The following is a 27,653-nucleotide window of genomic DNA, read 5'->3' on the forward strand; positions in this document are numbered from 1 at the left end:
TTTTTAAAGCAGTTAAATGGAATGAAACTGCTTTAAGGTTTTTGCAGCTCCAAGCGTCAGAATGTTAGTGTATGCAAACAGTTCTGCTGGTGAAACTACCTGGGAAAATGTGCCTTAGTTTTGGCGTAGCATCGTGCTTTATAGAAGGAAAACCGAGAAACATTAAGAACGCTTAAGTTTTAAAAAATACGTAGATTTTGGTTGTATTATTTTAGGCTAAAAGTGCCGTGGGACATACTGCTTTGCAGCTGAGGAGTTGCTTAAATGTAGTTTGCAAAGCATATCCGAAGTTTAGGGAAGTGTGTCTGGGATGAGTGGGACTTGGCAGGTTTTAACACATGACTGCAGTGGCTAGAGCAGCAGACTGGAGGAGAGAAACCCTTTAAGGTGCAAATACATGAACTTTATTACTTTTTTTTTTTTATTTTTAAGAAGTGGAGAAAGAGTTTGAAGCTTAGTTTATGGGAGGGTTTTCTGGCTGATGAGAAGTGGGTGCACATTACTGTGATTCAGTTTAGCCAATAGACAGGTAAAGTCGAGCAGCAGGTTTTAGTGTGCCTTATGACAATGCTTTGGCATAATTCAATAGAGCTATTTTATTGGACTCTATTAACCTGGTTAACCTTAAATCTTAACCATGACAGGGTTTTCATGTTAAGAACCTCTATACAAAGCACAGTATTGAATTTTAATTGAAGCTTTCAAGGCCTAATGTAGAGTGTATTCTTCTCACTTCATCTTTTTTCTCCCTCTTCTTGGAAGTCCAGGTGTACTAAAATCAGTTTAAGTGCGTGAATCCAGGTTACACAAATCAATTAAGGGCAGGCAGGATTTTAAATCAGTGCTGGCTCTTTTTGTATCTATGTGCCTGCCACGTGTAAAAAAGCGTGGGTCATCCTCACTATATTTGTAAACACTGTGGTGTTTACAAATGTAAGAGTATACAAATACATCTTGTAAACACGTGTTGTTTACAAACTTTTGGATCAGTTTCCCAGTTGATTGATGGTGATGGTAGAAACTAGGAAGCAAGCTCTGTTCAGCTCCAGGTGTTGGTACTTTACAAATAGAGCACCAAATTCCTCCCTCAGCTGGTAAATGCACAGTTTGAATTCTCATGCAGCAATACTGTTACACCTGAATTTCAGCCTTCTGGGATTTGCCACGAGTTAAATGCCTGTTAATTAACTCTTGTGTGTCTCTCTCCTGCCTTAGGATCAGTACCAAGTGCAGCAGGTGCTGTTGCAGAAGTCATGCCTGTGTTACAGCTGAAATGTGTCCCTTTTGCTGCTAAGTCACTCAGACTCCAATGTAAAACTTATACAACTTCCTTAATGTTGTTTTAAAAGTAAGATATAGACATATTTTAAAGACCTAGTTGGCTGGAGGCCCATTTTAGAGTGGCCGGTAGAAGCAATAAACTATCCTCAAACATTTCTGCTCAATAAAATTTGAGAATATGAAAACAAAAAGTTCCTGGCTTAGCTTTTTATAAATGTTTTCTACACCCTGTGACTGCAAAGTGCTTTGAGCCCATAGCTCAGAGCCACATGACTTGGGCACTGTAGGCCTCTGACCCAGCCTGCAGGGTGGACTCTGCTAGTTTCTGTTTTGATCAGAGCAGTGAAGGTTTGTGGTCTCTGACCAATGTCCTGCACTGGTGAGAGTGTACATACATTCTGTTGTCAAAACAGTATGTTACCAGTGTACTTTCCTTCACTCAGGACTCCTGGAATAAACTTTTTGGGCAAAACCTGAATGGCTGTTGGAAGCTGTGATTGCCCCCAGGCACTTCCTGATGTCAGGAGGGGCCAGTAGTTTTAGAAACATTTGCTGTATTCAGATTCCTTACTGTTTGTAATCTGACTTGTTAGATCTGGATTCTAACTTGTAGAAAATAAATAAAATATATATGCATCTCATTGTTTGGCTTCACAAGATGAGAATATGTTTATCCAAAACTGTTCTGGATAGTCGAGCCATTGGGATAAGGCATTTCTCCTGCAGGTGTTGAGCTTTTTGCATTTGATGTGAAATGTTGTCTTGTGTTAGCTCTTCCAGCTGCAAAGATGAAGTCTTGTCCAAAGAGTTGAGATGTTCCCTGGTTAAATAACTGAGTTAACTGCTTTTCCCATAAGAATTGAATCCTTAAACTGTGTGCTCAGAAGAAACATATATATGTTCCTGTGCGAACAGGATTGTGTTCTGGTGTAAGGAAACATGCTGAAAATATATTTTGAGGTTTGGCTTTTAGTGATATAAGTGTTTAGTTGTTGTGAGTATTCAAGACCAGGCTGGATGGGACTTGGAGCAACCTGGGCTAGTGGAAGGTGGCCTGCCCATGGCAGGGGTTTGGAACTAGATGGTGTTTAAGGTTCCTTCCTACCCAAAGTATTTAATAATTCTGTTCTATGATACTGGTATAAATAACAGGACCTTAATGTTGACTCTTCTGTTTTAGGGCCTCTCTGTGCCACTGCTTGAGACATGAGCTGCTGTGTAGTGGGAGTAGTAGAAAAACAAAGGCAAATGATTTGCTCACTTGAACAGAGCAAGTATCTCATTGTCTGGGATTACTTGTATAATTTACTATTACTTCTAATCCAAAGAATTGCAAAATTGAAGAACAAACTCGAAATACATGTGCCAGGCTGTTAGGATTCCATGGAAAAAAAAATGGCTATCATGTTTTTTTCCCCCCCATTTGTAAGTGAGAAATGCACTCTGCTAAGTTTGTAAAGCAGGAAAATCATGTTAATCTTTGGTGGCAGAATTGTTAACAGGGGGCTGTGGAGAGGCAGCCTCCCCCTGCCCCCAGCCATCCCTAAGTGGTGCAGTTAGCAGTGGGGAAGCAGTGCCTGAGTGCTGGAAGGACACGAATCCCAGTGTGAATTTCACTTCTCCATGGATTTATATCAAAGGGTGTCTTAAACGTGCACCTTCGCTGGCCATATTGCTGCACGTCAGATGTGAAAGTAAAAATAAACGTGTGAAGCACCAGACAAAGTATGAAATATAAATCTGAAAACCACGTCTCCCAACAGTCTATTATCCCAAAACTGGACCCCACCTATATGGCTATATGGGAGCGTGTGTGTATATATATATATCTGTTTTATTTTTGATTGGCAGTATTTCCTGTAGGCAAGAAATCAAAGATCTTTTAAAGTTATAAATGACTTTTAGTCATTTATTTAGTAAGTAGGGAAGTCAGGATTTCAGATTGCTGGTATTTTGGGTATGTGCAGCTCTTTGATGTCCGAATGAGAACTGGAGGAATGTCTAAAATTAACAATGAACTGTGTAACATTAATGATGAAATGCAGAAGTTGGAGGTAAACAGGCACTGAGTGTGGTTTGGTTTTTTTGCCCCTTGAATAATTGTTTTTTTAGGGTTGAAACAAAGAACACAAACAGTTGAGACACACAAATCCCAAGTTAGTGCTGTATAAGCAACTTCAGTTTGGATATTTGTGTGTGTGTAGGTTTACATGTAATCAAACATGAAAAATTTAATGTGTATCTGATTAGCAGAAGTTTTCTTCTTGGCACTTCAGATGCAACTGGATTAAATACATTCTTCATAACTTAATTTTGCTGAAGTGTTGTAGTTTTGCTGAATTGTTATGGAAAATCGGTGGAAAAATTAATGTCAGTGTGACCGAAAAAAGGGGAATTTAACCAGTTTTGCATCTGAAAACATCTGTATTGTAACTCTACAACAGTGTGGCTTCACGTGCTATTTTCCAGTTTTGTTCCAAGCTTATTTTTGAGCAGTCAGATGCCTGTTTGTGCAGCAGGTTGTCCGTGTTAGTGATGCTCAATGGGACAAGTATGATATTGCCATAAATACCGTGGGAATGTTTTCTTCTTGGAGCTACAACAGTGGTTCTTAAAAAGGTTACTTTGGCCATGCCTCTGGCAGCAGAAAACTTGTGGTGATCGTGGTCTTGATGAATGAAATGCCATCCAAAGTGCAAGATTGCTTTCACAGTCGTTTTTAGAAGCTGTCATTGAGGGAAAAACACACCCCTCAAGTTCACGCCTGAGTAATTGGACGCAGATTTAATATGATGCACTGCTTTATTTCTTCTCTGGGATGGAATCCATGTCCCATGTTGGGCATTACTCACCCTGGCAGGATTCAGTGGTCAAGCGTGTTGGAATGAAGGATGGAGACCTCGCTGTTGCCATGAGTTATTTCTCTCAAGAATTTTGGTTCATCCTCCGAAAGCCTAATAAAATGTTCGTAGTAGAAACAGAAGTGTTGTAAAGCCATTGTATGGAAGCCCTTTGAGAGTATCAAACCCTTGTGCGTGCAAGAGTAAATGTTTGGGAATGCTGGAAACTCAGAATGGATGATTAACCAGAGCAGTGATGGTGTGTGACTGTAGTGGCAGAATATTTGGGAGAAAGAAGAGCAAGCACACTGTTTCTAGACCAGCTCTTGGAAAAATATCTCTCTTTTTCCTCATCTTTCCAACCAGATTGGTTTGGAGAGGGAAAAACAACCTCAAAGCCTTGCATGAATTACATTATTATGGAGTATTTGACTGTATAGATCTTGATTCTGTTTTATTGGGGTTTATTTTATTTACTGGGTGACACCTTTGTAAATAATATAGAAATAAAGTCCCTGTTGCATAGTGAAAATAAGGTGTTTTTATAAATATCTTGCCTGGTGCGTATAATTAAACAAGTGATTTCTCAGAAGCACCAGAATTTTAAAACTAAAATCTTAATTGAAGTACAGCTTCTCGTTTCATCTGATGCTCAGCATCGTATTTCCTACATATCTTTCTGCTTTGATATTTACTTTACATACAAATATGCCAGAAAACAAAAATTCAACAAGTAGTTGAACATATTGCGTCTTTTATATTCCATTTCTTTTCAAGGTTTACGCAAGGAATAAGCTGTGAGATGACTTTGTAAAGGAAGAAATCCATCAGGATTCTGTGAAATTCCGTGTTTTGTGATTTTCCCAGTTAAAAGTTTTCCCAATTACCTTGTCTGACTACTGGATTGCAGTTTAATGCAGCAAATTTCTGAGTGTAACTTTGTGTTTGGTTTGAGTTGAAGTTCTCCGGATAAGCAGTAACATTGTTATGTTGACTTCAGAGAATAATTTCTTGTCCTGATCTTGCTTTAAGAAAACTTTAATGAGAAATATGCTCTTGTTGTTGTGAAGTCAGTTTTCTTTTTGTTGTGATTTAAACATAAAGGTAAGATTTATGGAAATGACTGCAGGGTGGTGCTGGCCTAATTAGTCATTATTTCTGGCAAGGCATAAAAAATTGGTCGTTCTTGTGCCTATAACTAATAGTGTGCTTTGTATTTAATCTGTAGGTCTTTTGTAAAACAAATGGTTGTGCTAAAAACTGCAAGATATACACATTTAAAGTTCTTATAATATTATTTTGCATGCTGTTTTGGGGTGTGATTTAAGTTCTTCATTGATAGTTAAATTTACTATTATGTATATTTGTGTATATCCTTTACAAACTTGTATGTTTTTAAAGGAATAGTAGTAGCTGAGCTGGAATTTGCAGTAGCAATTTTGGAATTGAATATGGCTTTTCTACTAGTGTCTATTCAAGGATTAAACACACAAAGCACTGCAGTGCTTTATAAAAGTACTAATACCTATTACAAGTTTTTGCAAAGAGTTTTAGGATTATCCATGTGATATGTTCACTATTGGGCTGAGGGGTGTCTTTTAGGGCTTTCTTTTTTTTGTAGGCCTTGTTCCAGTGAATTACCAGTAATTGGTATTTCACCCAGAAGCGACCCAGGTGACTTAGGAATTCCACCACCTTCAGCATGTGGAATGTCTTTCCTAATCAGGCTTAAGAGAGGGGGAGCATTAACACAGGAATGATTGAAACCTGCCTTCTAAAGGGAAAAAATCCAACAGGGCATGTGACACAAATGCTCCTCCTCTGTGCCTTTGCCCTCTTGTTGTCCAGCCATAGCTTGTGCTGCTCTTGGACATCTCTGGTGACCAGGGGACACACCTAAAGCTCCAGGAGGCTTTGCATGTGCCTCTCTGTGAATCCATTTCACAGTTAAACTTTTAAAAGCCGCAGCCCCCAACATGCAAGTGCAGTTTCATGGTAGCTCTGACATTATTTTACTATTCACACTGAATTTCATTCTGTAGGAAAATGAATATTATATTGGCCTTTTAAGTTGGTTGTCAGTGGAGAATAGGGAAGCTACACTTAGAGCATCTGTATGCAATCTTGGAGACAAGTAGGACCCTCTGGAAAGCTGTTACTGTTGGGGCAGAACTAATCATTCCGTGTGAAATTATATAAGGAGAATTAGCTCTGACTCTACCTCATTTCCTTTCATACTACTGTGAAAATAAGCTCAGAAACGTCAAACCTTCCCTCCCTGTTTCTCTAAGTACTTTGTTAAATACTGCTTTTTATTAAGGCTTATTTATTGTAGGTGCTAGAAAAGAAAATATAACTACCTGTAGCTCTAGGTACTAATGGGATGTGCACATCCTTGCCCAGTTGGGCAGTTGTGATTTCCTTCTCAGGATGGGATTCCCAGGATCAGTTGCCATTTCCTTCTCTGTACTTTGACTTTATTTCCCTGGTGAATCATTCAGAGTCCTTCTTGTTTAAGGTAGCATGCTTGATGTGAGGGAAGATTGTCAATCACAGCCTGCCTTGGCTATTTAGAAAAGAGAGATATCAAAAGCCTGCTTGGAGCTCTAAGGAGCAGTCAGGTCACCTGCTGAGTCTCCTGGCAGGAGCCTAAACTCGTGCAGCCTTTAAGTTTAGCAAAGAAAACGTGGATCTCTGGAGGTCATCGCTCTGCACTGAGGCCCTGTACTGTATGTGTGAGCATACAGCTCAGTGTAAAGATAGATATGTATAGGCCATTTCTGACATTTTCCTCTAACCAGGTCTTAAAAACAATCAGTGAAGATTTGTGTAACCCCTCCATAACCTAATCCCTTGTTTAACTATCCCTGGAGGTAGCATATTTCCTCTAATACTATTCTAATTTTTTTTTTCTAACCCGTTAAGCTTCTTGAGTTGGTTCTTTTTTTTTTTTTTGTTCTGCTGTGGATATTGCAGTAGTGGGACATGAGTCTTGTAATTGCTTGTAACCTATTTTGAAGCCTGCGCCCTCTTTCTCTACTCATCTTTTTTTTTGTACTCACCAAGCCTGTTTAACTCCCCCAGATTGCTCGGTTTTTCTTCAGAGCTTTTGTTTCCTGTTTCTGTATTGAGACCTAAACATCATATACAACCTTAGTCAGTGATGGACAGAATGAATCTTACCATCTTTTGTATACAATGCTCCTATTATTATTATAATAAAAAATTCGAATTATTTTTAATTTTTGAAAAATCAGTATTAGAAGTTCAGTATTAAAACTCTGGTTTCAGTTCTGTTAATCATTTAGTCCCACTTTTTTCAGTAGAACTCTGCTTCCCAGAATACTCACAGTCCTTCCAAGGTAACTGCCAACCTCCACAACTATTTTGTATATCATCCAAGTGATAAATAAAACATTAAATAATCCTACAGTGAAAATGTCAAGAAGAAGAAGCTTATTGTTTTCAGAGTCCTGCAACCTGGACCTTGTTGCAGACCTGACCTTTGGAGCAGAATGGGTGGATTGTGCTCTGATCCCTTCATAGCCTTTGGGACCATTGCTGGTCTCGGTTCTTTCTGTCTGTGTCTGTCTCGCACAAAATTGGACAAATTAAATCCAACATCTTGTAGGTATAGGTGTTAAGGGAGGGGATTTTTTAATGAGTTAAAAGAAGAAAAGCTTGGAGAACATTTACATGGATCAGCACCCATGGGTTGGTGGTGGTTCAGTTTGTTGGAGTGATGTGTAAAACTCACCTTTAATTATACTTCTGTGTGTGATCCATACACAAATGGTTATTCTTCATGGCTGCAGATCAACACTTTAAAAAAAAATCTTTGATCAATCAGATCTCAATATTTGAAGTGTTATTTTGTGAATCATGTAGACAAGGGAGGAGGGTAAGAAAATGGTCTCTCTACTTCAAACCCTTGTCTTTCATGCTTTTTGCTTGTAACATAATCTGCAGGCATTTCTATGTTGATGTTTTTCTATACCTGATGTGATCAGAAATGCTTGATTTTATCCTCTGCACTGGCATTTCCCAAACCAAAGCAACTAAGAGATGCTGCACAAGAGTTGGAAAGTAGCAAGGACTGTGGCTTACAGTTAAGGCAGATGTGATTGCAACATCTGTGCCTAGGAAAGCTGCAGTCTGATCTGCCTTCTGTCTTCAGGATTTCTGGGATTCCAGAAGCAGAAGTGGTGCAGATAAGACATGTCCTCTGAGATTTTGAAAGGCTTTTGCTCAGATTGTAAAGCTCTTCCTTATTAGGCCCATAAGAAATGCATCTCCTCTAGTGCAGCCAAATGGGTATCCTTGTTTAATACTTCTCCTTGGGCTCTCCAGTGGTAACTGCTCTGTGGTGGTGTTATTTGGGAAGAAGAACTTCTGTGGTTGTCCCTGTGTATTACTGTGTGTGGTAATTTCTGACTTGGAAGCTGTGATGGGATCTGAAGAACAGTTTATAGAGGGTTTTCCACCTTTTTCCTTAAACTGGACTCTCTGGGCCTAAAACTTGGAACTTCCAATGTGAAATCTCCATTAGAACACACTCTAGTAAATAGGAAGTAAAGCCCCAAAGCCTTGGCATCAGACAAGTGAAAATTTATTTTCTTTAATGATTCTCCCCTTTTCCAGCTGTGTTCTTGCAAAATGGGTCTTTGCCCTTGGTTTATTCTCAGCACAACAACCCTGTTGGTTTCTGGGTGGCATAAAATTCTGCCTGTTCCTTTCTGGGTTATTAAGAAAGCCCTGCCCTTTTCCCTCATCTCCAAGCAGCAGTCAGGTGTCTGCTTCCTGATCTCAGGACTGTCCTGCTCACACTGGGGCTCCCTGCTAGCTGTGCTTTGCTTTTGCTGTTGTTTCTTCTGAAGGCTGTGCCAGGTGAGATGTGTTCTCTGTTCTTTCCCCTTTCAGGTGAGCTCCTCTGACCCAATGTGCAGCTGGTGGCCGTCCTCTGCTCTACCTATACCTTTTTGAAGGGACTTCAATTAAGGCAGTGCATGGCTGGCAAAGCAGGTATGATCTATGAGAGTTCATCAGCAAACTCTTCAGAAATGGAAAGATAACACTGCTCTAACTTCACAAATGTGTTCTACAGGAGAAGCAGTAAGTAAGATATGAATAAAACAACTGGGTGAAACACAAAATCCACATGAGAAAAGCAGGTGGTTTGCATTATTTCCTTCATGTGTAATTTTTATGTTGGTGTCATCATAATAATTCATGACAAATTAATATGCTTCTCTCTCAGTGATGTTAAAAATGTGGTTACCTGAATATCGATGTTGTTCAGTGCTTAGAAATATTTGAAGAGTTTTATTCTTCACTGGATTATTGTATGTTGTGTTGGAAGTTGAACAATATATTTCACTGCAGAAATATACGCTTCATTTTATCCTGAAATAAGTTCTTAATAGTCTGGATGTATTAATACCGATTTTCAAAGTTTACATTTTTAAATGTTAGTTATTAAATTCTGTTCAAGATGTAAACTCTATTCTGTCTCCTAGCATTAATTATGCAAGTTTGAAATTCTCAGTTTCATTTCAAGGTAGGGCTTTTTATTTGTATGTAGCTGTTGAAATAAATTACCAGTACAAGAAAACATTCTACTAATAAACGAGGGATGCCTGGAGTTGGCTCTGCTAACTGAGACAATTTAATTCATCCATCATCAGGGATGATGTTTCTTAGCAACACAAAGTATTTTCACCCGGGGCGCTTTCACAAACTTTCACATTTTTCTTCAAATACAGCCTTGGTAGTGTTTTATATGACCTGAAGTTCGTCCATCTGTCCTGAAGCTCCCAATACTTTTCCATTTTCTCCAGTGATCAAATGATCCAGTATATGGTTTGTTTTTTTTTCAGCTTAATAATACACAAGTTGACTAGAGAATCGTTTCGCATGTCAGATTTTCCAAAGGAGTTCTGGGAAATTATTTGTTGCTCTGTATAGCAAAGCTAAAAGTTATTGAAAATGTGTTACAGTTTCATAATAAAACAGATCCGAAAAATATTGGCTTGGGAGCCAACTAAATGCTTTCTGATAGCCATAGCCTCAAGGGGGATACTTGGATCATTTGTAATAAAGGGATATCTTTGATATCTTTTGGTGAATTGACTAGTATTCTGTTTAGATCATAATTTATGAAAAAAAAACCTGTGTTGGTACTCAATGCTATATTATCAAGTTGTTTGGGTGTAAGAATTGCCTTAATGTATGGCCAGAATTTTCCATGTTTATTCTTTTAATGTGCTGTATGAAATCAGAAGAAGCTGTTGATCCATTAAGACACTCCTTCTTGCTTTCCATTTTTTTAGTGCATGTGGGGATGATTTGATCAGTGTAATTACAGCCTGGAATTGCTGGGGAGACTTGGCTTGCTCAAGAAACCCCTTCAGGTATGTAACAGGTGTTAGTCAGTATGGAGAGCAAACATCTTCCAAGTGCAATGTGTTATTTTGCTTTGAGAAATAAAATATCTTTAATTTTTGGTAAACCTCTCTGAAGACTTCTGTTATGTGACTGAACTTCAGCTGCTATCCTGCTTTGAGAAGAAAAGTTTTAGTGGTTATAAGATGAAAGCTTCTTTATCAACAATGCGTAGTGATAAGTGTTTGAAAAATGTTGTGGTGAGGTAACTGCTGCTCAGCTTATTTCACAGCAGAGGTGTACAGAAACCATTTTAAACAGTGGGAAAACGAAGTACAGAAATACTGGTTTGATTCTTCCTCTTAGTTAAAAAATGCTGTGTTGCAGCTCATGTCAGCTTTAATTTACTGAGTTTTCATATAAGCATGTAAAGTCTTTGTACATTTATGCTAAAAACAAATTGGAAGAGTTGGTGGGATGCTGTTATGGAAGGTTTTATTGCTGGTGTTTTAGACTGTATGTGGTGTTTAATGCACAGGTGAGTATTTAGGGAGCCCTGAGATTTGCCAGCGAGGTCTGTGCTCTCTGTCATTGAACTGGATGCTGTTCTGTAAGGGTGACACCTCCTAAGTGACCTCGCTAGTAATTCCTGTGTGATTCCAAACTAAATGGCTCTGGATTTCTAGGTGGTGTTTGTAGTTCTGAGACACTTAATTGCACCTCCGAGCTTGGACACCTTGTTTCAGGTGATCTTTACTGCAGTGTAGCTGTTTCATACCCTGTTAGTGTCCAGCATCTTGAGAGATCTCCAGGTGTTCCCCGGAGTCCTTTGAGGAACTGCCTGAGTTGGAGGCTTTATCTGTTATCCCACAGCAAACAGCATGTGAAGAAAGAAGGAGAGAAAGAATGTTTTAGCAAAGGCCTTTGCTAGCAAAGCCTTTAAAAGTCTTTGACAACAGCAGCAGTCACTTGTGTCCTGTAAGTTGGGACTCTGGCAGCTTGCAGGAAGGTCAGGGCTCTGTCTGCTCCTGCAAGGCTTTGTTGCATGTGGTGACAGACTACATTTTCACCACCTCTACATTCGCATCCTGGATCATCTGGGAAGCTCTGGAATCAGTTGCAGGCTCTCCTTGCCCTTTCTGTTTTGAACATTCCCTGCTTGTAGGTGTAGTTGTGGTGGCTCCTTGAGGCACCTGCACGGTCTGATGTCAGGGACTGATGTTAGGTGTTTGCCCTGCAATAAAATAATGTAGCTGTGGTCTTGTTTCAAACCTGTATTTGCATCTCAGCACATGATCTTTTGTTCTGTAATGCTGCATGTAATGACTGACTTGAAGGCTGGTAATATATTTTTCAGAAAGTCAAATTTAAGGTATTTTTGAGTATTGAAATCTCTCCATAATTGAGACTTTGCTTTTCCACCTGTAAACCCAATGTCTCAATGTACAGAGCTAACAAAGGCTGCCACAGGCAAGCACAGCCTGTTTAATATGAAATGAAGCCTCCCAGATACTCTCCAAAAATTAGTCTAAGAACAGTTTAATTTTGGGGAAAGCTTCGTTTGGGGTAGAGAAATGAAGAATTCCAGGGAATTCACAAGCAAAATACAGCTGTCTGCTGTGAAGTACTGGAAGCAGTGCTGGGGATATGTCAGTCCAAGGTAGAGAAGAGGAGAAAGAGCTTCTGATAGTTCCAAACAAGTTCTCTTTACTTGGGAACATTTTTTATACGGCCAAATGGTTACTTAGGATAGGTGGGTGCTAACAAAAGGTCACCTGAGTGCATTACCAGTAATTACTAAATGTTACTTTTCAACCACAGGCTCTCCTGCCTGACTGAAGCAGCTGCTGTGGTCTTTCTCTTACCCCTGTTTTTTTTCTCAACCAGGGATTTTCCCCATATTCTATGCAGTTTTCCTATGGTTGGATATAAAGACGTGAAGAATTGATAAAAACTATCTTTTTGAAGGTAGTGAAAGGTCTGGACTCAGTCTGATAAATAGAGGGGGATAACTTGTAACGAGGAACACACAGTAGTGTCAGAACTGTTGTAAATTTTCAAAAGCTACTTTTCATCTTCATCCAACCATGATTCAAATAAAGAACGTTCCCTTTATGGCCTGCAGCACAATACAAGTTGTACTTTGCTAGCTTTTGGTTAAAGCAATGAACATATTATTTGAATTTTAGGAAAGAGAATTTGAAAACTTACTATATTTAGGATTTAGTCTGAAGTTATAAGAATAACTAGTGGTTTTTGCTGTTGTTGCATCTTTCAGTGTTCATGTGCAAGGAATGACGTGATCAGAGTTGTCACTGGGAACATTTAGTTTTTCATGCAGAGTATTTTTGGGCAGCTCGTATTTGGAGGAACATGGGATGGGCTATAAAAGAACTAGTCAAAGAAATTACCATTTATGTTAAAAGGCCACAAATTAAAATTGTTTGGGTGCTGTTTCTGCAGTTAGTGTCTGCAAACCAATAAGGCTAAAGCATTTTTCAAGGTGGATGTTTGGCTTCTGGGGTTCTCATAATTTAACATAACTGTGTCTTTTTGGAGACTCAGGAACTAAATGATTTTAGGCTAATTGGCACCTAGACACCCTTAGGGGAAATCAGATGTCCTGTACACACAGTCCTTCTGTCACTTGTGTTGGCATGTAACTTGTGCTAGGTGAGAGTTACTTGCATGGATTTTGATTGAGGGGGGCAAAAAACTGATTATCTTTGGATCACTCAGGAATTGAAATAAGAATGCTATACTTTGATAACTTTTGGAAGCTCTATGCTAAACCCATGAGGGCTCTTTTTAAATTTTATTATTTTTGGTATTATTTTATTTTCATGTGTTTTCTGTAGACTATGGAATTTCCAAGCCCGGGCCAGGCTTGCTTTTACAGTGCCTGGCAGTGTAACATCAGGTGGTGTAGTGTGACTTGTCTGACTCAGGATGATTGTAACCCACCCCTCTTCTCCTTCCCATAAGTATTGTGGGTTTTTTTTTAATCTGTCAGTGTTGCTGTTTATAATGAGGACTGATGGAACATCAGTCCTTTTCTGTATGTGAGGTATGTTTGAAGTGATGTGGTAGGCTGTTGCCTAGGTCAGCATAGACCCAGGTCTAGAGTAAACACTGTTTTAGAAGCTACATAAGCTTAGATGCTGCAGTACAAGTTTTGGGTCTAGATTTTATGTTCTGGAAGAGACTTAACAGCCTTGAAGAGAAGGCTGTCTCTCCATGGGACAGAGTAACTGTGGCTTGTGGTAAAAATAAGTAACACTTCCCAGTTAGGCAATTGGCACACTTTGCACCTGCTTTTTCCAATCCATATTGTGTAGTTTAGTGCTTTTTGCAGTCAGGGCAGGCTACTGTGAAGCTTATTTGATAAATTATAGTTTGTCTCATCAGCACAATACTTTGAGAGAAATGACTTAACTTTGGGTGGCTTCTTTCTGATTCAATAAGCAACCCTTCCATTATATATCAGTTTTGGAAACAAGCTAGTGGGGGGTGTGTGTATACATATGCACATATATGTATGTATATATATATATCTATATATCTGTATATATATATAAAATATAGAACATCCTGAAATAGGTACAATGGAATTCCAGTTATACAAACAAAAAAGTGAGCATCGAAGTAGTTGTGTATTCAGTGTTAATGATCTGTATTTCATGTGAAAGGCTGACCTTTGCAGGGCCTTTTCTTCAGAAGTAAAGAATGGGCTGATCTGTTTCTCCCGCAGTTGGAAGGGCAGTTGGAAATTTGGTTGATCTTATTTTTTTCAGCATAACTATCACAGGGAATGATAGGGCCAGTTGCTGAGATTACAAAGGACTGTGCAGCCCCAGGCATCCTCCCCTATGTGCAAAGAACGATTCTGTTTAATGCAAAAAAATATGAAGTGCCTAAGTTCAGACTGAACATTGATTCAGATCAGGAAAAATGAGATCCTTCCCAATGACTTAAAATGAATGTGTGAGACTTATATATGATAGTTCATGTAAATCAAGGTGAATGGCCATAAATTACACATTCGTTGTGATTATTACTTGAACTGCTCAGTGTGTGTAACCTGGTAAGCGTTGGCCAGTATTGTATTTAATTTTAAGACAGTATTAGAACATTATATTCTGAATTTTATTTAATTGATTATGATGGTCTAAAGCTCTACAACTCAGAGTTTGAGGCAGAGAGAGGAATGGGCAAAAGCTTGCATGTTCTGCATGGGACATGTGGGGTTTTTTACATCTGGTGATCTAGTTACTCAGATGTAAAGCAAATTTTTTACTGTAATAAGAATCTATTTAAAATGCTATTTTTAAGTAAATATAAAGCTATTTAAAATATTTTATGTTAGATATGTAAATGCTGTCCTGCATACAAAAGAATTCTGTCCACACAATTGAGTAACTTCAGCTTAAGCCAGTTTTCTGCTTCCAACCTCTTAATTGTTCTTTAATCTATGGAGTACAAAGAATTAAATGTGTCCAGTCTTATTAAACATTTGGTTCATTATGATCAGGAAGGTGATTTACAGTTTGGGTCTTGGGATGTGGGTCTGGGACTTCAGGCGGTTGAGAGTTGTTTTAAAAGTTCAGTGCTGTTAGGGCTTATTGCTTCTGCTAACAAAACTTCTGCAAAGAAAGCTTCAAGAATGTTCTATAGTATCCAAATAAGAGATTGAGATGTTGTCTTTAAGCGTTTAAATTAATTTTATGATCCATTGAAGAGATATTTTTGGTGACATGGCGGGGGGTCACTCTTCAGAACTGAAAGGTCACAGAGTAGTTTGGATTGGAAGGGCCTGTAGAGCTCATCTTGTTCCAGTCATTTGTCATGGGCAGGGACACCTTCCACTAGACCAGGTTGCTTCAAACCCTGTTCCAACCTGGCCTTGGACACTTCCAGGGATGGGGCAGCCACAGCTTCTCTGGGCAACCTGTGCCAGGACCTCACAGCCCAGCAGTCAGGAATGTCTTCCTGATAGCTAATCGAACCCTGCCCTCTGGCAGTGGGAAGCCAATTTTCCCCCTTGTCATGTCATTCCAGGCCTTTGTCCACAGTTGCTCTCCAGCTCTCTTGGAGCCCCTTTAGGCACTGGAAGGCGCTCTGAGATCTCCCTGGAGCCTTCTCTTCTGGCTGAACTCCCAGCCAGCTCTCCCAGCCTGGCTCCATAGGAGTGGATCTAGAGAAGCAGAACAACCTGAGGTCTGGCCAAGGGTTTAGTAGAGCAGCTGCAGAACATGTGAAGGATTGGGAAAAGGTTGGAAACATCATGAATTTTTGTGGGCCAGCTCTCCTCCCTTTACCTGTTGTACCTCCTGAGTGGGTGAAAAGATGATGGAAGAGTATGTGTAGAGAATGTATGCACTCTGGTGTGATACAAGTGTACAGTCCTGTGTTAGGCTGATGTCTGGCTGGAGAGCAGCTCTACCTTAATGACCTCTGTTGTGAGGTGTGCTGGGGTCTTGAGTAAAGTTCCTCACCTGAAACTGATGTTGGTATACACAGTTCAATATCTCTCATGTAGTTTTATTGGGTTTTACACATAAGTAGATCTAGGAAGGCCTGGTAAGTGTGGAATTAGTGTGGAATTTGTGTTTTAAGTTAGACCAAGACCAGTCACTAGTTGTGTTCTTGGATCCTCATGCATCTTACACAGCAATTCATGCTGCTTGTCATCCTCAGCTCTCCCTACTTTTGCATTACTGTGGTTTTGGGTCTGTGCTTGATTTAAAGTCAATAAAAATCTCCATCAGAACTTCTCTTGGTGTTGACAGTCTCTAATCACTTAGGGTATTTTTTTGCACATGAGCTTAGAAAAGGCCATCTTAAATTTGACTGATTTTTGAGGGGGGAAAAAATCCACTTATTTTCATTGTTAGTGGAAACTGCAGATTGGAACCTCAAAGAGGAACACCGAGGGGCATCCTCTGTAGGTTGTCCACAGCGTGTTTGGTCAAGAAAAGAAGCAGTTTAGGGAACGTGACGTGTGGTTCTTGATGCAGAAAAAAGCTTCTGTGTGCCTAATACATTGGAAAACATTTGTTCAAGAACATGTCTTCCCTGTGCAAAATTTGCCCCTCTAGTTTTATTAAGGTCAGTATCCATGTAGGTTCTCTCTTACATACTCAGTGTGGTGCCTCAGGTCAGCTTTGGCTTGTAAATGCAACTTTAAGGAATGTTTTGTCTGGTCCTGTTAAAAAGCATCTCTGTAAGTTGTTTGTTCAGAAACTTATTTACTTCTACTCTTCCTGGGCTTGCCTTCAGTTCCTGCTTATAAAATAACAGCTGTAAATGAAACATTGTGGTTCGCAAAGTTTGTGGAAATAATCCTTATTATACATACACTCATTGATTGCTTTTTGGTATTAATTTTAAGGTAATGTTTTCTGTTCTGCATGTTTAGGCAGACTTTTCTGGTCTTTACTAAAACTGGGCGTGGAAAAAATGTGTTGTGAGTTTTGTGAGAATAATGACTGTGTTGTAAATTGGTGAGTATTAGAGTGAATCTGATATTCAAGGAGGAACTATCAAAATGCTGTTTCATAAAAATCAAATAAACTCAGTGACTGGATCAAGTGGGCAAGGTCACATGTCCCTGAAGTTCTTCGAACATCCTGGCTTTACTCTTCACTGTTAGAGAGGTGTCTGCTCTTCATCATGTGTTGGCATGTTCCCTGAGAATCAGCATTCCTCTTCTGGATTATTTCTTGATGGTTTTTTCATTAATCCTTCAGAAGTACTGGACTGCTTAATGGAGTTGGAATAAAAAATAATGCATTTTCAGAAAGTCTTGCAGTGTGTTCTGTTTTCTTTCTGCATCTCACTTAAGTGCTAATCAATGAACTGATTCTAATTCCAGTCACTGGTCAGGTGAGATCAGGGTGGATAATCCACTCTGTAAATTAGGTGTGAAAGGCTGGGGGAAACGCACAAGCAGGTGCTGTGCAGGGCCAAGGCAGGTCTGGCTGGGCTTGGTTTTATCTCTGCTCCCTTGTGAGTCAGGGCAGGCTGGCAGGGCTGGCACTCAGCAGGAGTGAAGTGGATATCCTGGGAGGAAACTGCTGAGGTGTTAATTTTCTACCTGTGCTTGTGTATCTGTTTTATTGCTTGGGTTGTCTGTCTCCTGGGCTGGGCTGGGCTGTTGTGGTAACAGAGGCAGAGAAGAGGCAACTTGGTCTCTCTTCACTGTTGGTGGTGTAGCACAGCTTTGTGATGAGAAGCCTCGTTTGATGGAGGTTCTGCAAGTTGAAGTGTCTTTAGCTCAGTGGTTTCCTGAAGCATCTGTTGTGGGGAGGGGGTGATTCTGGGGCTGGGTGGTGGATGCTCACACCCAAAGGAGCATCCCAAGGAGGTGGACACCCCAGCTAGCAGCAAACTCCTGTGACTTCTGCCTGCCCCATTGTCTAGCAGCCAGATTCATGGCACAGCACCAGATGGTTACTTGGAATGAAGGACAAAAGAAGCAGGGTGTTTGGGAAGCCACTTCTCATACTTGGCTTTTCTTTAAACAGTTTAACTCTTAGTGGCTACTAAAAAATTTTTACCTTTATCTCAGTTTTGCCATCAGCCTTCATAAGGCTATTGGTAGCTGATGCCTTGTGCCTCTTGATACCCTAATAAAAGCATCGTGGGATTACTTTTTAAGTATTGCTTGCCTGTCCTGGAATGAAGGTTTTCTTATGCTTAAACTTCTGAAATTCTGAGTTGGTAGTAGAGAACCACAGTTTTGCTTATAAATAAGACCAGAGTATTTTAACAGAAATTTGTTACCAATTACCTTTAAGGTTTCTGCCTAAAATTTAAAGCTTACAGTTTATGATATTACATAGATAGTGAGGAAAACTTAAGTAGTGTTTCTTGTGTGTCAGATAATTTCAAAATTAGATTTATTATAGGTATATTACGATAGACAGAATTACAACTCAGAGTGACTGTTCCCTGGAAGTGACTGTCTGCTGAAAATGTCCCCAATAATCTCTGGGGGAACTGACCTGGGTGTAATTAATAGTTTATTGAAAGAAATCCATTTATCTGCGATGTGAACAATGGAAAAAGAGAGCAAGACATCAGAAGTAAAGGTGCAGCTGCCTCCACTTTTCTGGTTAAGAATTCTCCACTTCTGAAAATCCAGCCTTGGCAGATGGTGGATGCCAAGGATGGAGACCTGGGGCTTTTATTGCTTTCACTTAGTTAAGATATTTCCCCAAAATTCTTTTGCCCAACCTGAAACTATTTCATTGACTGTATCTTCCCCCTAGCACTCTGATATTCAGCAACCTGTAAGTTCTGCTCAAGCTGTGGGTTTTAGAGTGTTTCTAATGCTCTGTTTGAGGGCAAGGTTGCTGTTTTTTTTTTTTCTTTAAATTTTAAGAGCATTTTATATAATGATGTTCCTGTCATGCTTTTGGCCATGAATCAGCACAGCATTTCTGTGCAAGCTTTAATTGAAGCGTGGAGTTGTCTCACTGTGCAAATGTTGAAGTCACTGAGACTATTAATTAAAATTAAGTATCTGCATAAGTGCTTTTTCTAAAAATAAGTTGCTTCATAACAGCTTTGGGCCATATTTGGGGAGGAGGGGGATTTTTTTACAAACTTTGAAAATAGGTATATAATTCTCTCCAGACTGTATGATGATGAAACATAGCAGCAATACCAGAGGGCAGAATGTTCATGGAGTGGAGCATGAGCTTTCTGCCTTGTCAGATGTCACCTAAGCTGCAATTTATTGATTTTTAAACAGAATAAAACTGTTATGGCTTTTGTATTGCACAGAGAGTGGTGTCAAGGAAAACTGTAGGAGAAGTTACTGCTTAAGCTACCCCTGTAGTGGAAGCACACAAGTCACAGGAATCAGTCAGTTCTTTATCTTCCTTAGAGTGCTTGGTTACAACTCTGTTTTTCTTGCATCAGTTACTTAAAGCCGGTGCTTCTCAGTGTGAGACTCCTTAGCTGCTTGTGCTGTGTGTCATTTATGTTTTCTAGCTGTAGTGGAAGGCATTAAAAATATTACCAGGGAATACTGAGCTGTGGTTTTTCCCATATGTATTAGACAATTTACTACACAAATTTACTGTACAATTTACTTTATAAAATTATCTGGTTTATTAATTCTCACGGCACCTTGGCGAAATCGTGTCCTTTTATCTCCTTAGTCTGGCTCTTTACCAGACTTACTTTACAATGCCAGTCTGGTACCTTTTTTCTGATTTCTTTTAAAAATACTCACAAGCTCCAGCATGCCCCACCTGCAGCAAACCAGTAGTGGAGGGAAGAAATCACTGGAAACATGGAAGAGGGGAATGTGTATTGCGCTGTCAGGCTTCGGATTGCACCTTTCTGTCTCTCCTTGCAACGCTTATTTTTAAGATCTCTGATGTGCCTTTTTGCAGGTATTTGGGATGTTTATAAAGCACTGACCCCGTTGTTATGCAGGAAGAGATGAGGGACCTTGATGCATGTGATACCAGCTGGGATGAAGCCTCGTTTGCCTGAGGTCACGCAGAGGTCTGAGGTTGGATGCAGAATTGGAGCGCTGGTGTTTTCTGACCAGAAGATGATGTTTCTGAGGTGCTTCAGCACGTTGTGTGTTGATATGCCCAAGCTGTTGGGCTTTTAATGCTGCATTTCCTAGCCTTTATAATACTATGGTTAGTAGTAGAAGCTGAGAATTCACTGTATGTGAATACAGTGGTTCTTGCTGAACATCACATGGTTGTTTCTAGAAGTGGGACTCTGTAGGTTCCTATTTTAAGTCATTAATTAATGTTGTTGGTGGGGGTTACATTTGTCTAGTGCCAGTGCTAAAAGTTTCTATAAAGTACTGCACGTGAACACAAAGAAAATTTACATTGTTTGGGGAAAAACAGCAATGTTGCCATCTTTGCTATGAGCACATCAGTCGCTCTTTATTGCTTTTTAAATTTGATTTCGTTGTAGTGTGGCAAGCTTTTCAATAAACATAGCGGTTTCATTTATATAACACTAGAATTATTGTTAATGCACAGTTTCATACTGCGAATTACGTATGTAATACCGTGTCCAGTGGGATCCTGTATCACAAAATTTGCATAGTTATAGTGCTGGTGACATCGTATCTCATACAAAGAACCCAGGGACCTGATACAATATCAGTAAAACTGTCTCATAGGTATGATTCAAACAGTTTTATTAGCAACATATGGGGTATGAAGGAGCCACAGAGGGTAGTTTTGAGTGTAAGGGTGCTGGCCTATCTTTTTCAGCCTGTAATTATATCAGTCCTCTTCTATGGCATTATTTGTTGCTGCTCTGGGATTGCTGAAAAATAACTACTAATACGATGACACAAAGGATCAGAATAAATTATAGTTGTTGACTTTACAAGAAATTCATTGGCAAAAAGGCTTACTGTCCTAAGCCTGGGTGTCATTTCTGGTACAGCTTCATTGTTAAGCCACTATACTAAATAATACATTTTTGAAAGTCTTGGGGTTTTCTGGCAACCTTATCCTGCTGTATTGGATGCTTTTGTGATCTGACAGATATGAGGAAGAAACTTTTTGGCTGCATTTTGGTTTTTAATCTTAAGCTAAAGGAGTGCATTTTGTTTAATTGATAGTAGGATATTGAACTCTTGTTCCCCAAATGGAACATATTCTAATTAATCATCTTGAAATAAAGAGTTCATAATTTAAATTATGACATTAAAAACTTGTGAAAAATATAATTAGAAAATTACAGTAGTGCTCTGTTTAGTTGTACTTCTTCAAATTACGATATATATTAAAAATAAAACTTTTTACGTGTTGTAAAAACGAAAAAAGTTTGGGGGTTTAATGTTCCTACCAGCTGGCTGATGGAAGAGCCACAGTATGTGTAGCTATTAGAAAAAAGTGCTATTTGACTACTTCCCTGGTAATTTTTTGAAATCCTTGTGTTTTAGAGACTCTGGGCTGAGCAGTGTCTTTTTGCACAACAGGCTGTGTGGAGAATTAGGGCTGTTACATGGATTCTGCTCAGAATTACTTCTGATTTCTGTTCTTTCACATGGAGGTTCAGCACTTTAAGAACAGTCTGGGGGACAGAACAGGCCAAGATCAGCAGGAGATCTGTGAGGATGGGTCGTCTGTGCCTCTGCAGTGCTGGGACCTCTGTGCTGCTTCACTGGTGTAGAAGCATCTTTTCATCCATTTTTCTCCATTCCATTCCCGTTGTTTCAGTGTAGATCCATACTATAACTGTAATAATATAATAAATATATAAATTGATCTGTAAGGAATCCTGAGAATTTTTCATCTCTGGTTTTCAGGAAGAATGAAATGTATTTGGATCATTCCTGCCTTAATTATGCATTAAAAAAATACAGTAAAAAATGTAATTTGTAATTTAGTTGCTAAACTACTTCTTTCTTAGGGTTCAAGCTCTCAATCCAGTTGAAGATACATTAAAATTCCAGTATTCACTTGCAATGCCTCCCAGAGCTCAGTGTTACTTGCTGATGTATTTTAAGTGAAAATACTGAATCGCACTGGAGTGAGGACACATTCCTGCCTGTTTCCCATGTTCTGCCATTCTCATAAAAAACCACTGGACTTACTTCCACCATGCAGCTTTACACCCTGTATGTTACTGATTCTTAGTGATATAACCTAGACTGTATTGTCTCTTATTTTATTTTCTAAAATGTACTGTGAGAAAACCTGACTGAAGTCAAGATGCATTTCTGGTCGAAGAGGAAAATTAAGATTAGTTTGATGTGATTTTTGTTTTTTCCCCTGAGAAATCTTGCTTGGCCAGTTCTCTAGGTGTGCACATATAGGTGGTTTAATCTCTTTCTTTGGTACCCTGTGGATATGGAAGTAAGGTTTAATTGTCTGTAATTCTCATTTTCTTCTCTTTTGGGTAAGTTTTTTTGCTGGCATTTCATATCTTTGGGAGCTTTTCTGACTTTCACAAGCTTTTGAAGGTAATTGCAGGTGACTGAAGAGCTATTTCAACCAGTTCTTTTGGTATTCAGTAAGGACCTCAGACTTTGCCAGTTTGAATTTCTTTTGAGAAATACCCTCTCATCCTCTTCCTGCCTTATCTCTTTGGAAGCTTTGACTGGAAACTCTCTGACAATTTAATTGCTGTTGAGAATCTCAAGTTCTTCTGTGAAGACTGAAGCAAAAAAGTATTAAACCTTGTCATTTTGAGAAATAAGTGGAAACATGTTGTCTGACTTGCGATTGAGAAGTGGGCAGATACCAACTTTTAGGTGTATAAACATCACAATCTTCTGATCTTTATGTCTAATGCAGTCGTTCCTCTGGCTCCAGCACAACCAGCTACAGGGTGAAATGGTCAGTTTTAGTGTGTCTCCAAGTCAGCTTACTCTTCAGACATCCTTAAGCATAAACTTTTACTGTTTTAATGTATTTTTTTTCCTTTTTAATGTAGTTTTGCTCTTTTTCATACTTTAATGTTTTCTCCTTTCCCATATCATTTTTTGTTTGGAGTAGAAAGTTCACACCCACTTTGCTAAAGATGGTAAAGGAGTGATTTCTGAAATTAACTATTAAATAAAAAAAAATTATATAAACATATCTGGACATCACATCATAGGGACTTCAGAGCTGTCTCAGGAGCCTCTAGAACCACTCATGTTAATTGTTACATATCTTGTAAATGTGTTTATTTCAAAGTACTGGAAGACTTCCAAAAAGTTGCTGTATTTAAAAGGGCAAAAGGGATGTCACAGTGGATTTAGCCCAGGACAAAGTAAACTAAAGGTTAACTTGGACTTCCATCAGTGAAGGCTTAAAAGCTAAAAAAAAAAATTAAATAATTAACGTTAGTCACTATGGGGTTTTGTGATAGAAGGATTTGTGAGACAAAGCTGATGTGTTTTTTTTTTTTAATAGGATTGTGTGTCTGGCCCACACTGCTATATTAAACTAATTTCTTTTAAAGCATTAAATCTTTGCAAGAAAATATTTTGATATAAAACCTCAGATTCTATGTGACTGAGATACAGAAAATATTAGAAATGCCCTGTTGCTTTAAAGTGTAACTTCTAATGGGATTGGAAAGACCCACATTTAGTGGGTCTCCAATGTGTTCATGGCCCAGATACACTTAACCAGCAGTTTCATTGGTGATTTAATTTTTGCTCCTTTATTTTTCAGATGATGCAAAGAATACTGGAGAAATATTTCCAATCAGTCACATAGTTCAGTCACGAAAGTACAGGAAAACTGTAGCTGGTACAGAAAACAGGATGGGAAACTCCAGTGTGAGGATACAGGGATGCCACAAGGAGAGGGACAGTTTAGCCTTGAGATGAGTGGGCTCAGGGGCACAAGCTGAAATAGAGGCAATTCCATTAAAACATGGAAAGTTTTTTACTGTGAGTGATCAGACATTGGAACAAGTTGCCCTAAGAGGCTGTGGAGTCTCCATCTGTGGAGATACTTTGGGATAAATATTTGTGTGATGTAGTATTGAGTAGTTATTTGATGAAGCTTCTTCACAGAACCTCAGAATGGTTTGGGTTGGAAGGACCTTCAAGATGATCTAGTTCCAGTGCCCTGAACATGGGCAGGGACACCCTTCACTAGACCAACTTGCTCCAAGCCCTGTCCAGGGCTGGTCTTGAACACTTCCAGGGATGGGAACTCCACAACCTCTCTGGACTTCTCTGAGACCCTTCTTAGGCTAAGACACCTGGAAAGTTAGATCAGCTGAACTCAAATTCTCCTTTCTTTTCAGCCCTCAACTCTACTCAGATTGAAGAACGCTACTGCAACTGGGGAAATTGCACTTTGCCATCTGTCCATTGGACTGAAGCAGATAGAATGGGTTGGAAAAAGTCCTGCTTACCGCTGGGATCTGTAGCCAAGATTCCCAGAGTGATTTGATGAAGAGCTCTGAAGCAGCACCGCCTGGTGTTTTACTGCTCCCAGTTTTGGATGCAGGTAATATTACTTCTGATAAATATGATGTGTTTCTTAAAAGAAAAAGAGAGAGGGTATAGTTCTTGATGGGTCCAGTGGATTTGGAGTTCTTAATGTTAGTAGGTGTCTACTAATGATTTTTTATTGTGCTTGCCCTGAGATAATGGCACACAGTTCAGTTTGTGCTCCCAGTGTATGGTAAGTGTGGCAAGGTTACAGGTTTTGGGAATCAAAGGAATCTCTCCTTCAAGGCAAGATTAGCAACATGCTTGATAATTTCACTTTTTCTCCTTTTTAATCAAAACCTGGATTCACATGGTTGAAGCAGAGGGGGAAATGTTAAAATCAGGAGTGAAGTATGTCTGGTAACAATTGTGCTGTACCTGTAATTCCTGTGGCTGTACAGGAGACACAGACTGACAGACCCAAGTGAAAGGTGGGCCCTACAGCAAAAAGGGAAGAGATGATCAAAAATATTTGGCCATTCAGATATGTTTCTTACTTACTATTCTACCTCCTCCCACCAAAAAACGAAAATGTGGAATTCCATTGTTCAAAGTAGTGGTAGCCAACAGTGAATTGAGATTGTATTTTATTATTCTTGGTGGGGAAAATTAGTTTTCCTCGTGCTGAGAATCAATAAATTTTCAATATTTTCAAATTAAATGTTAAATATTATTAATGAAATGTTTTTTATTAAATATTTAAATACAAAGTCTCAAAAATTTTCAAGATGAAAAGGCTCAATTGTAACAGGTTCTGTGCCTGTAAAACTCATCTAAATCTCGTCCCTTTAAGGAAAGAAGCAGGTGTGGCACAGGGTGTCAGTGCCATTCCTTCTCTTCTCCTCTTTCTTTTCTGGTAACTTCTGAATTCATCAGGCAACCTGTACTGGATTTAATAGAAGAGTAACAAATTAAAGGTATTAATATAGATATGTGGTGAAGTAATGAAAAGAGAGTCTTACAGGCTGCAACAAGGGAGGGGCTGTGGTGGAAGCTCGTACAAGACAGCAGAGAAGCAAAATATTTCTTAGATTATGGTGCTTATATTGACACCCATTTCTTCTGGTGTACTAATTGATTTGTGTATGTGATACTCTTTTCCTCCCTCATCTTGCTGTTTCCTTAGAATCAGAGAATCGTGGAGTGGTTTGGGTTGGAAAGGACCTTGAAGCTCATCCCATTCCAAACCCCCCCACCATGGGTAGGGACACCTTCCACTAGGCCAGGTTGCTCAGGGTGGCATCCAGGCAGGTCTTGAACACTTCCAGGGATGTGTTACATCCTTACAGTAGCTATTTTTGCTCCAAGCATTTAGGTTTTTCAGGGATTTTTTTAAATTCTAAAAGGTGCCTTGTTAAGAAGCTCTTTATCAGCTGCTTTTTATTGTAAAGATGAAGGATTTTTTCCTATCATTCTTCATTCAGTCTTTTCAATAATATTAATAAAATAGGAATATTATTAAACTATCAGTTGAGTAGTCAGGAGTCTTTAGGGAGTAAGTAAGTTGTAGAAGAATAGCTTTTTTTGTATTTTAAAATTCTGTGGGGTGTAGTCAATGAATGGTATGTCATTCTCAGTGTAATGTAGGAAATATTTGCCTAATTTGATTATTTGCAGAGGCAGCCAGTGAGATAGCAAAGCCACAAGAAATAAGTTGTTGAAAAAGTAGATTTTTTTGGAAAGCCTAGTTGAGTAGTAGGTACTGCAGGAAATAACAGACTTTCAATTACTTACATGAAATCAATGCCAAGGACTGTATGTTTTTGAGTAGTGAATTAATTTATGATTAAAGTTTTAATTATTTGTTTGTATCCTAATTTCTGCCACGTTTCAAATTTAATTAAATTTGAGATACAGGAGTAAACAAAAAACTCCAGCCCCTTCCCTTTTTCCCCAGTAGTTAAAACTACCATGGTGCTTTCTCAGTGGGAGGTTTTACCTCAGGAATTGGGCAGAGATGAACGTTCACATAACCATAAAGTAGTGTTGTCTTCTGGTATGTGTCAGCAGGTGGGAGAGGACAGGTAGGACATCCCCTGTCCAGAACTGGGGACAAACAGCCTCATGTAGGAAGAACAGTGTCTTTTGTCTGATGCAAACCCCAAGTGAGTGATGTTGATGTGATGGCAGGAAAAAGAGTCATGCCGCTTCACACAATTATTACATATCGTGTATTTTTTACAGTAAACTTGTAAGTATTGTGTTTTGAAGAAGGAACTATCACAGTATCAATCAGGTTGGAAAAGACCTCTGAGGTCATCGAGTCTAACCTGTGACTGACCATCACCTTGTCACCCAGACCAGAGCACTGAGTGCCACATCCAGTCTCTTCTTAAACACCTCCAGGTACGATGCCTCCACCACCTCCTGGGCAGCCCATTCTGATGTTTGATCACACTTTCTGTGGGAAATTCATCCTGATGTCCAACCATCTACGATTGGCATTATACATGTTAAGGTTTTCAGAAGTTGTTGAGAGTCTTTGAACTGCTGTTTTCAGAAAGAATTTAAATGTGTAGGTGCTCAAAACCTCATTGTACCTCCATGAGACTTCCACCTTCTTCTTTTGAAAATGTAGCTTCAAGTTACTTGGGTGTTTTTTCTAAAATACTTTTAATTGTGCACAATTTCATCTGGTGTAGAGCACAGGGGAGGGAGAGGCACTGAAATACCATGAACACACATGAAGCAAGCACAAGCCTGAGGGCAGACAGGTGTTTATTAGGGTGAGTGAAGATTGGATGGAGACCACCAGTGCTGCTCCTGGAGGTGACCAACTTCCAGTATCTCTTAATTCCAGGCATATCCTGGGTAGGTGAGCACAACCTGTCCATCTGCAACTAGTTTCACGCTTCAGTGGCAGTTAAGTGGCCCCATAAACATTAGTGAGTTCCACATGTAGGCTTTGGTACGCAAGTGTTGTTAAGGGTAAAAGAAAATAGAGGGTTGGTCTCAGCCTTTGGCTCATTTGCTCACCAGGGTGCTCATAAAAATGCAACACAGTGTGCAGGTTGCAGAATTATGGAGGTGACAGTTGTGTTCTTGGCTGCTCAGGTCCAGAAGAATGAAAGCCTCTGCTCTGGTCTTCTCCCAGCCACCTCTCTCCTTCACAAGCCTTTTCCACTTCACCTGAGCACTCAGCTTGTCCTCATCCCATCTGGAAAAGTGGCAGAGTGCTGATGACGAGCTGGATTGTGGGGTGCATCTGTTCACTG

At 39.4% G+C, this 27,653-nt stretch overlaps 1 protein-coding gene across 3 annotated transcripts in view; it reads left to right on the forward strand.

The window, feature by feature from the left end:
* The first annotated feature begins 4,191 nt into the window (after positions 1–4,191).
* The window catches only part of GTDC1 (glycosyltransferase like domain containing 1), a 175,667-nt gene continuing 152,205 nt past the window's right edge, over positions 4,192–27,653 (forward strand). Inside the window, exons 1-4 of one of the 3 annotated variants that reach the window (XM_018078917.2) lie at positions 4,192–4,245; positions 9,042–9,143; positions 10,451–10,531; positions 24,249–24,454. The gene's annotated coding sequence lies outside the window, so the exon portion shown is untranslated. Of the gene's footprint in view, positions 4,246–8,950; positions 9,144–10,450; positions 10,532–23,696; positions 23,887–24,248; positions 24,455–27,653 lie in introns of those variants that run through there. The other 2 variants (XM_018078918.2, XM_018078919.2) reach the window with 2 other exon arrangements.

The sequence above is a fragment of the Manacus vitellinus genome, unplaced genomic scaffold, assembly GCF_001715985.3.
Source record: "Manacus vitellinus isolate BGI_N305 unplaced genomic scaffold, ASM171598v3 scaffold_43_pilon, whole genome shotgun sequence".
Lineage (NCBI taxonomy): Eukaryota > Metazoa > Chordata > Aves > Passeriformes > Pipridae > Manacus > Manacus vitellinus.